Below are 12,063 nucleotides of genomic sequence, written 5' to 3'. Positions count from 1 at the left end.
ATGTAACAGAAGCCCACTTATTGAAACTGAAGAAGCCACTGAAATTTATACACATAGCTCAAAAAAATGATACTGTTAACATTTTACTCAGTCTTAAAAGTAATCTTTATTTCTCCTTGAGAAGTAACTACTTCAATAATCATATTTTTCTGCTTAGTAAGGAAGGTTCTTCCAAACTAAAGAAACAATATAATTTTCATTTTGTCTTCAAATACCTGCTGCTACGAGAACCTGTCTTATGAATTAAAAGAATATGACCTTTTCTGTGAAGCAAATGTGAGTATAAGGCATAGAAACCAGGAATCAGTGAATATGCAACAGCTACTAGAAGCCAAATCCATACCTTATCCACTATTACACATGGCAGGATTGGGGATTCAGTCTCATATCCTCATTACCACTCTAGAGGAGCCCACCAACAACTGCAGTCTTCTCCTCCACTCTCCTGCAATTTGGTTGCACACAAAACCTTTGCTGAGGCACGACTGGAAAGAGGGGCCCTGAAGCTATACAACTACACAGCTGTTGGTCTTCATTTCTAAGGCCACCTTTGAAACTTGGCAAATCTTCTGATGTATCTGTGGCTTTATTTCTATTCTTCAGGTGGTGGACAAATAAAGAAATTACCAGAGGTTACATTAGCAAAGAGGAAAAATTTACCCTATCTTCTTTCAAAAAGATAAAGCTGGCAGAAGCACATATTCAAACATAGAAAGGCAGAGATGGTCTCTTAGAGCTACTCTTAAAAGAAGAGGCAAGTTCTTTTGGCTTCTTCAAGCAAAAAAACCAAAACTGTATATCACAGGACTGAGTTCATGGAAAGTGTAGGCTTCTGCTCAGTGAGGGTGTGATTAAAACATTTTCACTGGTAGGAATATGGACTATCTGTATCACTTTCTGTAAGCAAAATGCAGAATCTCACTTTGTAAAATCCTCACTGTAATGTCAGTAAGGAGGCAACTCATTCCCATTGCTGAAATGGGAGGGGTAACCCAGCTGACTGTCTCTGGAACAACCAGACACACAGCACTCACTACTTTTCTCTGCATTTAAGCACAAGGAATCTAAAGTTCCCATAACATAAGACAAGACTCATGATCTTCTAGGTTACTTTTGGCTATGTTAATTAGCTATTTCAAGGACTTAAAGTTCATAGTCTCTGCCAAAGTAGGGAGCAGTAACTACAAGAAAGACCCGAATTTTCCTTTGTGTGACATACTCTGTCCCTAATCCAGGGAGAATGTCCAGGCACCTTGACACCACAGGGCCGAGGAGTTCACAGCCTTGTCACACCACCTCAAGCCAAACATCAGCCTCACACGTTTGGCATTTACAAGCAACAATTTGCCCTAAAAGATGCATTTAAATGATAAATAATATCATGCTGTATTAATGAAACTGTGCCTGTATATTTCCTCCACCTTTTTGTAATTTCACAAACATTTATTTTCTACTGAAACAAGTCCTAAAAATTACTTTATTCTGAGATCACATAAAATCAGCAGTCTGCTTGTTTCAAACAGTTCCTCTGTCTAAGCAGGTATTTTCTGTGTTAGATCAAAGTATCTATGACTAAAACTAAAAAATACAAAATATGCTTCCATGAGGAAAGTAACCTGTTTATTCACCCTCCCAACCACAGATGCCATCCATGATACTCAGATGTAACAGTTTGTTTTGGTCTTAAAAAATAACAGAACTATTTTTTTTCAATTGCAACTAGTAAGACAAGAAGAAACAGCCTTTTTCTTCCCTGCTTCACTTTGTTTTTGCAGGAGGTTTACCTATGCTACTATTCACTAGACAAGTTAATACAAATATTCATAGCTAATTCCAAAAGAAATGCATCTGAGAGAAGTGGCTAAAGTTTATAGTCATGAGCTTGTACATAAAAGCTAGGGTTACACATTAGTTATTTTTGCATTTATAAGCATATGCATGCTAAGATTCAGCCTCTTTTTCCTTCAGAGGAAGTACTACATGACATTTTAACACAGAATTGTTCTGTGTAAGAGTTTTTCATATAAGACTATTAGTAAAGAGCCAGCAGACAGCACTCAGCTGCCAATATTCAGCTTAAAAAGTAAAATTAAATACCTTTTGTAAGAGAGATAAAACCATATAGTCCATGTACATAATATTTGTACCAAAGAATTCAGCTTGGAATTTTAAGCTGGCAAAACTAACAGAGAATATCAACAAAGATCAGAATACATAAGCTTTCCATGAAGTTTCTTTTTAAAAAAATTATGTGTATCACTTCTTTCACTGTATTTTCCCTACATTCAGGAGAGCAGTGAAGAATTCTTCTAAAGGTTCAGTGACATACAGAAGTTGCTTCTGTTACAGCCAGACTCAATTTTCAAGCTTGTAAAAATGAATTTCAGATAGCCACTTAAAGGTGGATTCACTCTGAGCACCAGCTACTGCTTCTTTCCTTTTTCAAAAGAGACAGAGCTATTCAGTGAAATTATGCCATGTGTCAATGTGAGATTTAAGGTTTCTCAGAAATAGGGTGTTACAAAGTATTAATGTATTCTGAGAACATATACCAACAGGATTGTTCTATGTCAGTATGAAAACGGAAGCATTATTGTTAAGACAAATCCTAATTTTCATTTCAGTCTTCTGCTGCCGCTATTAGAGGAGCAATGAAAAATTCCCTTTTTGTACCTGTTCAAATGCTGTCAGTTTTGTATCCCTGTAAATCTACCACCCTTGCTATCAAAGTTGCCCTTCAATGGGGAACACTAGAAAGATTAGGGCAAGCAGATAAGGTCTGGACCAGAGTTTTTCACCCTGCATGACTCCATGTGAAGTCACAACCGTATCTGTTCCACAGGAACCCCCTCTGTAAATAAAATTGCCACGTGTTGCACACTGGGGTGGGGCAGGTCTATGTTCATTTCTGCCACGTACAGAAATGTTTTGAAAGTCCTTAGGCAATCACAAAACTTTGGTTTGCTACCTAAACATAAAACTTCCCAACTTTATCAGTGAACTGTTTTGTAATAGTATTGATAAACTCCACTATCTTCATAGGTAAAAGGATCCTACAGCAACTGGGCACTTCCCATTGGAGCAGTACGGCAGTACCTACCAACAGAAAACAACCAAGTGAAAGCATTTTCCACTCCTTGCTGTCCTCCACTGACACCTTTACAACTTCTAATTTAGAGAAGCTGAAATCATACGTGTTTTTTAATGTGCTTTACAGCAGTCACATCTAGCAAAAACTGAGTCCTTGTGCCTGCTCCATACTTCAGTTCTCATGACTCATCTCCAGCTTTCCAGAGAAAAGCAAGCTCCTACTGGGCATCATAGAGCTAGTGATACCTTTTACATGCTCACAAGAGAAACAGAGATTCAGCCTAAAAATTTAGCAAGTTTAAAGCAGTTATTAAGCCTACCCAGACACAGGTGCAAGTACAATAAGAAATTAGAGCAAACAGCAGTGCTATATTCTGGTTTACAAGTGTAAGATCCACGTAAGTCTATCACGACAGACTTTAAATCATCAGTTCATATACAGGATTGTAAGAACTACACAATTCAGAACATCCAGCCTTCCAAAACTGCAATCAAATATGTAAATTACATGCACATAAGGCCTACAACATCCTAACTGTCCTATGTGCTCTAAAATACTAATCTACTCCCTACAGGTTTAAAAGGACAAGAATATATATATTTATACACATACAAACATATACAAACATTAAAAAGTTGAAATGCAGCACAAGTAGCTAGCCAGAAAGTTCAAACACATTATCAATGTTCCTACACCAAAAGAGAAATTGTTACGTATTCAGAATGCATTGTGACTGCATTTACATACTATTAGAGAAGATAAAATGCCACCAGTGCCATGACTATAAATAGGACTCAGGACAGAATTTTCTCCTAATCCTAAATCTCACAATTAGTGAACACTCAGGCAAAAGAATCCATCAGCAGGACAAGAAGTTTTTCACTGTCACCAATAACCTTGGCAACCAATAACAAGGGCAACCTTGTCCGAGTCCTATATTTGGCTGCAGTCTAGAGAGAACATTTCAGAATGAGACACAAACCACATAGTCCAATGGGTGAGAGTCCCCCTTCCTGACTCGGTGGGTGATCAGTGGAAACCCCAAAGCCTTAGACTGAAGGGAATCCAAACACATTACAACCCAACAATGGGTATTTTCTCCCCATTTTCCTCAAAAGTAAAAAGCTTTGAGGTATTTTTGAACAATTACCTTTGTCTCAGCAGAATAAAAGTTTACATTAGCACAACTTCAGGTTTACCTATTCTAGAGGGGAAGACTCAGAGGTGACCTTATCACTCTCTACAGCTCCCTGAAAGGTGATTGTAGCCAGGTGGGGGTCAGTCTCTTTCTTCGGGCAACAACTGACTGAACAAGACAACACAGTCTTAAGCTGTGCCAAGGGAAATATAGGCTGGATGTTAGGAAAAAGTTTTTTTCAGAAAGGGTAATAAAGTATTGGAATGGTCTACCTAGGGAGGTGGTGGAGTCACCATCTCCGGATGTGTTTAAGGAAAGACTGGATGTGGCACTCGGTGTCATGGTTTAGTTGAGGTTAGGGTTGGGTTGGACTTGATGATCCTGGAGATCTCTTCCAACCTAATAACTCTGTGATTCCATTTCCTTGTTACATCCTTCTATTCCTCTAGACATCTAATTAAGTACAATGTCTTATTCCAGAAAAGGACTGAACTACTGCCTCTTCATGGCTATACTGTAGTCCTCTCCCATTCCCCACTGACTCAGTGATTCTTCATACCAGGAAGCTTCTTACACAGCTTCTTTGATCCTGCTCTCTCTAGGCTAAAACAGGCTCCACAACCATTTAACCTCTGCTTTCCTAGAAGGAGGGCAACACAGCCATGATAGAAAGATGACAGACTTACAGTGAGTGGGTAGCATCACTGCCACTAGGAAGAATCCAAATCTCTTCTCTTACAGAAGTGAAAGTATGAGCTATCACCATTAGCCAAGATGTGGCAAGCTCACATGAGTCTCGTGTTGGATCTGAAAAACAAACCAAAAATCAGATGAGAAATAAAGCTTCCTGCTGCATTGTCTTTTCATACCTGAGAAGCACAAGAGAAGTAACAAGTAGAATACATGAATGAAATTTTTTCTACCTTGTTTTTTGTACATTCCCTCCTCACAAAATACATCCCTAATTTACAGCATCTACAGCTGACATTTTTTTCTGAAAGATATGCATTAAAAACTCAGGTTAGCCACACTCTCCCGTATAACTAAGGAACTTGAGTTTTAGTCTACTAATACACTATGAGAGCAATGCACTTTGTGACAGAAACCCTTGCTGCTCCGAAGATCCAGAACTCTGCACAAGTGTGTAACTCTACCGAGGCTGTGAGGAACCCACCCAAACATCTTGTCAGCACAAAACAAGAAGAAGAATCCTGAACAAAAATAGATGCTGGGGTGCTACTCCTTGACAAACTTGTATCATTATTCAGCCATTGCTTTAAAGCAACTAACAGAGGGTTTTGACATTTAGTCAAATGCACTTTTTCTGAAGACAATCCAATTTTACAGTTTTAGCAGCCTGCAGGACTTCTCTGTGAACACTGCCAAACAGAAATTTATTATGACAAAGCTTAGCTCCATCTGAGCTAAAAAGGAACAATGGTTTAGTCTGCCTTTATATTCATGGACTGCATGGCCCTTCATTCCAATCATTAGATTTGAATTTCTACTGCACCGAATCAGTTCATGATAAATTTTCCAAAACTCTGCAATCAATCAGCCCCAGACAAACCAGTGTCTAAGTACCACAAGTTTACAAAAGCCTTCTCCAATGCTGAGGCTTTCCTGATCTTTCTTCAATATTAGAAACAGAGAATTCTTCAAATTACTTGTCATAACAGTTTTGAATTTAGATTACTGTTACAATTTAACTTTTTCTTAGCTGTTACTTCTACGTGCTGTCATATTACAGCTTTAATTCAGTACTGAAATTAAATTCTTCTGCATTTCTTGAATTGACATTATTGCCCTTATTTAATATTATTCCTACAGTTTAAGCATATTTTCCTAGGAAAAAGGAAATTCTTTTCCCTGTTTTCAATTCAGAGTTTTGAGCTATACTTTTGCCTTCTCCTATCAGCTGCCTACATTTAATATCTCCTAATTTCACATTTACACTCAATTTCTTGCTTCTTCTATATCAATTCCTAAAAATGCCAGTGTCCCCATCTGGTTTGTCATTTGAACATCTGTGATTTGATTTTAGGATGATTCAACACATGAACTTGTGCATTTTTAATCCTCTAAGTATTAAGGGTGGAAGCTTTTTAAACTAGAGTAAGAAAGAATACTTGATGTGTTAACTTTCATATGTTTGAATAATCTAAGGTTCTTTCATTGTACTGTCTTTTAAGAGTAGAGTCCTAAAATAGCTATTAATATAAGAGCCTATTGACATTTTTAGCCTGTAGGAACATGCAGTGGGCAGAGGCAGCTGAAATAACAACATATTTGAGCAATGAACCAGCTTTATGATTTTATTACTCAGACTTTCCCAAATCTATGGCTGGCATTTTTCCCAGTAACTCAAAAATTAAGCTGTTCTACATTTGAAACTTCCAACTAATCATATATTAAAAACTTCTCATGGTTAAGGCAACAGAATAACCTTATAAAAAGCCTTCGAAAAAACCCAACAAGATATATCTGAAAAATTTTTGCCTTTAATTCTCTGTGCTATTTGACTAAACACCATAAGAAAAACAGGAAAAAATTACCTGATATATGTTACAAAGAACTACGTTAGTTGGTAGGAGTACATTACAAATCATATTGAAGTAACAGGGACCCTAGAGGGACCCTAAAGGAAAGTGACAGATATAAGGAGACACAGCCCACGCATCCTTCACTAGGCACCTCAGGCCATCAGCAGTTCAGGAAGCTGACAGTTGTATCAACCACTAAGTCACTCCAAAAAGGCAAGGGATGCCTTTGCTGTTCCACAATCTTTCCATATTTTTGCACAGACATCAAATTTTCCTCCTTCCAGAATGAAATTTCTCCCACAGTTTGTTGGTCCAAAAAAGGCTCCATGCTCCCCCTTGGTCCCCAAACCACTACTCAAAAGATCTCGTCTGATCAGTGAGATCACAAAGAAGCACTCATAGCATTTTGTTTCAGAATATTTTGAACACAGGTACGCGATTTCTAAAATCATCTGGGAATCCAGATCAGCTTAAAGGTACTGTTGATTGATTTATAACTTTTTCTGTGTCTGTGTAATAAAAAAGTGACCCATAGTTGTACAGACATACTCAAAAAATATTAGACCAGAGAAATTCTAGAGCTGATGCACTGGAATAGAAGGACAAACTGAGCAATAAACATATCTCACAGTGGATGACTACAGCTCATGTGAGCATCACAGAGGGATGTTCCTTTAATACAGAACTGAGAAAATTAATTATTTGGCACCCAAGGAAAAGAAAAAGAAGGAACATGCAATAACTGACCTTTTAACAACTCTACAGCAATTAATTAAGCTGTTTTGTACTGTATTAGTCCTAAGGAAGCTACATTTCTAACTATTTCTAGAAGAGCCTACCAGGAGTGCAGCAAAGACTTAGTCTGGCAATAGAGTGCAATTTGGTATAAGTTAAGTCTGCATCAAGCAGAACTGGGCTCTTGGGGAAGAACCAGCCAGTTCTCCCACTCTCAAAGTTAGCCATTTATCCCCAAAGCAAGTTCTACTAAAGCTGGTAGCAACATGACTAGAGAGTGAAATTAGAGTGGAAAATTAATCCAATTAATAACTGAAGAGGGAAGAAGCCAAATTTTTAGCCACAGTGTTTGCAGAGTCTGCAAACACTGCACCAACATGCTGCAAGCACAAAGATGATGAAAAGAGCAAACCAGGCATCTGCTGACTGGAGGGTAGAGCAGAACTACCTCTTTCAAAAGCAACGTGACACTATGGGGGTTTACACTGAAAATGGAAGAAGGAACACAGTGAGAACAGTAAGAAAGCAAATAACTTCTCCAAAACAACCCACATACCAGACACACCTTCTAAAATTCAGAATTTAATGAATGTAAGCAAAAGTTAACAGTAATGCCAAGTCTGACTGAAACCAAACATTAAATTCTTACCGTTTGCCTGATGGATAAGCTAGTCTCAAGTGTCATTATACAGTGCTAGCTTTAATTGCTCCCAGCTAAATATAGCTTTCAGAATTTAAAAGCTCCCCTTCAGCTTCTCTGTCTTTCAAGGAGGGAAAAATCTTCTCGTTAGAAAAAGCACACAGGCGTACACAGTGGCATGTTACCACAGCGAAGCAGGAAGCAAACCATTAGGATGATTACATTAGTCTCCAACACTCATTCAGAACTCCTGTTTTTCAAGAGACCAAATGTTTCCCTGTTCCACCACTCTGGTTCCAGTTACAGCAGGTGATGGAAGCATGCATACCTTTTCAAACTAAGCCATTTTGCTGCTTTATTTGCAGACTGTAAATCTTGCTGGCCCTGTGCTTCCAGTCAAAGATGTTGACTTTGCCAGCAAGCTGTTGGGGTGCCCACACATTTCTTCCTGTGCCACCTCGCTGGGCACCACGGGGCAGGAAGAGGAGCAAGGCTACACACTCAGACACAGCCTGCCCCTTCCCTGCAGCCACTGTATTGGCACAACCTACAGCAGGGGCCCAAAATCTGCTGGAACAGCTGAGACTGCGGCACTGCAATAAAGGCATGAAACAAATTCTCTCTTCTGCCTTCTAACACCCATTAAAGATCTCAAAAAATGTAATGAAAAGTTCCATATAGCAAGCTTCGTTTTCCCTTCTCTGAGCTGATAACGGGTTTCACTCAGAAAATTTGGCTGACAGCAAGAAATGTGTTCTATGAAGTCAGCATTTCTGTTCACCTTCATTTTAGAGGTCATTATGTAATTAAAGCGCTCACAGTTTTTCTACAATCCATGGAGTTAAATCAAAAGCAACCACTGCTGCAATGACAAGTCTTCCCACTATCCCTGAGGCCAGAACTCCAAATTTTGTCCTCCCTCCTCCAAACCATCATCTGACCATCTTACTATTTTCTCTCTGGTTTCATCCATCCCATTCTCCCTTACTGAGTGGGAAAAAGAATAATAATGCTACTTATGGAAAATAAAGTATTTACCATACCATATGAATCACCAAATGCCACATTACCTGGCCCTTCACTTCAGCTGTAAAATTCCAGGACTGCCTGTGTTAGAGCTGTGCAAGCACTTTGGAAACACTGCCTGGAGGGCTGCCAAGATGTACCTACTACACTGAACAAGACCAAAGGTAGTATGCCACTGATTTTCTGACCTCTGACCTACCATTTCTGAGGTGCAGACCAGGCTGAATAAAACAGGTGAAAGGAACTATGTCTGTTTGCTGTCTAAGAGAGGTTTTAAAGCGAGCCTCCTGACACACTGTGTTCTGCACTGGGACATCTGTGCCCTACTGCTACCTGAGCTGCCCCAGAACAGAAAGGCTCCCCACTGTCAGTGCAGGTGCAGACTTCATTTACCAACTTCTGGTAAAGCACAAAATCATGACACTCATTCCCACTAAGATTTTTCTTTCTGAAGTAAAAAATCAAAGTGTGGACAAATAGCATCAAAAATAGGGATGAGTACTGGAGAACTTTGTATACTGGATGTGGTTACTCTTATAGAACACATTTTTATTTAAAACTCTGCCGATCACAACAGACTATTTAGAACAACTGCAGGTTAAAAAGAACTGCAAAGTGTACAAAACATCACGCATGCACTGTGGATAAATATAGTCTTACAGCTGGGTGTTAGCTGTCATGAATGAGAGCTCAGTGCCCCAGACCTCCGTGGGGCTCTTCCGAGCGGAGCCATTCGCTCTCGGGCAGCAGGAACCAGGGCAGGCAGGGCAGGCAGGGCAGGCAGGCTGTCAGCCAGGGCTGCACCAAACAGCTCCCACCCTCTCCCCACATCTGAAATCACCACGTGAGGTGCAGTGAGTAGAGACACACCACACACTGCCTTTGAAGAAATCAGCAGAAAAACCCACACAAGGGAAAGGAGGGAGATCTGCCAACGCAACTGCAGCATCAGAGCGGAAAGGAACCACGCAGCTACGGTGGACAGACACATAATGCTTCTAAATCTGGGTCTGGGGATTAGCAGCAGAGAAAAGATACCACAAAAAGGTAATTTGTTTTCTTGTCATCCATAATACTGAAGAGATTTCGCTCTCCTCTCCAAAATTAGAACATCTACAGAGTAACTCCTTCCCCTCTTAAGAGTCACGTGCATATAAAGAAAGCCACAAAAAAAAAAAAAAAGCATTATCAGCCTCAGGTCAGGACAATTGTGGCCTAAATAGTCACAAAACTATCATTAAAGCATTAATTCAAAAGCAATTCTGTTAAAACAACAAGATCCTTCAGAGTAAATATATAACATCCACCAGAATAAACAAACACTATCCTGCAGAAGCTTCAACCTAATCACGTAAGTTTATTCAGTGACATTTTCTGAACAAAAAAAAAAAAAAAGAAGAAAAAAAGAAGAAAAAAAGAAAAAAAAAAATCAAATAGATATGACCCGTCAAGATGTCGACAAACTCCAGAATCTATTTATTTACCAGATGTTTTTCTTTACATCTGATGACCTGCAAATTTGCCTTAGCTGTAGCACTAGCTGCTGATAAACCTTGGCAACAGCTAGTACTGTATATTTGTGACTGAAAAAAGATGATATATTTTAAGTTAACTATTTATACTCACTTAAATGCAGCATAAGGGGTTTTTTATGGTTATCAAATATAAAAAGTCATATTTAAGTGAACAGTTTCACACATATTGGCTTTGCCTTGTCCCTTGCTCTCTGTGTATTTCCCTGCTGATTCGAAGCTGTATTCTATCTAGGTGTTCAAAGTTACTTAAGGAGGAGGGACAGACTCTAGAGATTATTTATACGGCAGGACTTCAAGCAATTGATGCAGCTATACCTCCAGTGACTTGATAAAGAGGCATTAAAACAATGAGGAGAGAGAAAGATGGGTGAAACACTGCAGCATCTCCGAGTCACTCAGCAGGACTGTCCTGCTCAAGGACTCTCAGCTATGACACAAGGACACTGACCATGAAGGACAAAGTGACACACCCAGGGAGGGAGCTGCAGATGAAAGTGAGAAGTGAGAGTTGTTGGGCACCCACACAGCCTCCACATCCAACCTCGATGCACGAGTAAGGGAAAATGAGAATGTGACCAAGAAGGACTCTTATCTCTGTTTGTTTGATAAAGGGCTGAAAGTCCTAGCACAGATTAGAACACTGTTCAGGCAGACAAGTCTGCCTGGGTAAACAGGCATGAGGAGATAAAACATTCTAAAGTATTTATGTACTTACAAAAAAAGAGGCCTCCACTACAAAATGAATGTACACAAGATTAAATATCATAGGGACAACAGCATCTCAGTGGCTAAAACACAATGAAATGCACATGCTATTCAAAAAAAGCCCAGAGAGGTACGAGGTGTTCAAATATGCACCCCTTAATATCATGATAGATTTAAGAAAAAACACACCAAACACACCACTGCAAATGAACTTACAGAATCTGACTGAGTAAAAAAAAATAAAACAAAATACATGAAAACAAAACCAACCACACTTAAAAAGGACAGCCTTGCTCAGAGTCTGCAGATTCAAAGAAACCAGCCTTGCTACAGACTTTATTTTATTAGAATGAAAAATATCCCAGTGAGTTGGGCATTACAAGAGATTAACTTCTGACTCATGTGAAGTTTAAGTAGCCAGGTAAGTTGAGGAGTTCAGACTCCCTAAATTGAAAATGCTGAGTTGCTGCTTCATTAAATGTGCATAAACAAATCTGGAAATGCTTCCTGGGATGCAGCATGCAGTAGATAACTTGAAAGATGACATAAGCCCAACGAGATAAGCACTTCACCACAGCTCCCAAAAGGCAGAGAAGAAGTTGATTAAAGAAGTTGCACCTCAGACGTTGAAGTACAGGAATAAAGTTATA

The 12,063-nt window shown here is 39.2% G+C and overlaps 1 protein-coding gene across 5 annotated transcripts in view; it reads right to left on the bottom strand.

The window, feature by feature from the left end:
* Positions 1-12,063, bottom strand: part of OSBPL3 (oxysterol binding protein like 3) — an 85,791-nt gene that overhangs the window by 62,023 nt on the left and 11,705 nt on the right. For all 5 annotated transcript variants that reach the window (XR_010082044.1, XM_063410324.1, XM_063410342.1 and 2 more), the window contains exon 2: positions 4,916-5,036. The gene's annotated coding sequence lies outside the window, so the exon portion shown is untranslated. The remainder of the gene's footprint in view (positions 1-4,915; positions 5,037-12,063) is intronic.

The sequence above is a fragment of the Prinia subflava genome, chromosome 1, assembly GCF_021018805.1.
Source record: "Prinia subflava isolate CZ2003 ecotype Zambia chromosome 1, Cam_Psub_1.2, whole genome shotgun sequence".
In the NCBI taxonomy this organism is placed as follows: Eukaryota; Metazoa; Chordata; class Aves; order Passeriformes; family Cisticolidae; genus Prinia; species Prinia subflava.
This window is presented reverse-complemented; position numbering and strand designations above follow the sequence as displayed.